This window comes from Salvelinus sp. IW2-2015, unplaced genomic scaffold (assembly GCF_002910315.2).
Source record: "Salvelinus sp. IW2-2015 unplaced genomic scaffold, ASM291031v2 Un_scaffold3473, whole genome shotgun sequence".
Classification (NCBI taxonomy): domain Eukaryota; kingdom Metazoa; phylum Chordata; class Actinopteri; order Salmoniformes; family Salmonidae; genus Salvelinus; species Salvelinus sp. IW2-2015.
In genome coordinates, this window is record NW_019944753.1 from 28503 (window position 1) to 29495 (window position 993).

Below are 993 nucleotides of genomic sequence, written 5' to 3' on the forward strand. Positions count from 1 at the left end.
GAGGAGGAGAAGAGGAGAGGAGGAGAGAGGGAGAGGATGAGAAGACGAGAGGAGGAGAGAGGGAGAGGAGGAGAAGAGGAGAGGAGGGGAGGAGGGAGGAAAAGACAACGTCGTGACTCGTATAGGAATTACGTCACCGGTTGGAAAATAATGAAGGAGCAGACGAGGAGGAGAGGGGAGGAGGAGAGGAGCATTGTGTGGGTAGAATGAACACTGGAAGCAGGTACCACTGTGTGTGGGTGATAAAGAGTGCGTGGGACTACTGAGAGAGAGACAGAGAGAGAGAGATAGAGAGAGAGAGAGAGAGAGAGCGAGAGAGGGGGGGGGAAGAGGAGGAGAGAGATGGAGAGGGAGAGAGAAAGAGAGAGAGAGTGTGGGAGTAAGAGGTGGTAGGTGAGGATGGTGGGGTACAAAACTTTGTATGTGCTCCTGTGTGTGTGTGACTGTGTATGGGTGTGTGAGTGTGTGCTTGTGTGTGTGCATACATCGCTGGTGTGTCTTGAGATTATATTCTACATACTCAGTGCTGTATTCAGAATAGCCCACAGGTAGAACTAGACAAACGAAAAACAGAAGTGGAAAGTCACTAAAACGGTACCCCTGCCCTCCACTTTCTCTCTCTCTCTCTCCCTCTCTCTGTCTCTCTCTCTGTCTCTCTCTCTCTTTCTCTCTCTTTCTCTCTCTCTCTTTCTCTCTCTCTCTCTCTTCTCTCTCTCTCTCTTTCTCTCTCTCTCTCTCAGTTGTTAATCAAGCTCATAGAGGCCCTCCAACACTAAAACCAAAAGATCACTATCAGGGCGCTTTAAAAAGCAAGCTTGGAGTTTTACTATAGTGGCTAAAATAATGTCCGAGATCTGTCAGGCCTGAGGCTGAGAGAAGTAGCCTGACAGGAGAGAAGTAGACCGACAGGAGAGAAGTAACCTGACAGGAGAAAAGTGTCAGGCCTGAGGCTGAGAGAAGTAGCCTGACAGGAGAGAAGTGTCAGGCCTGAGG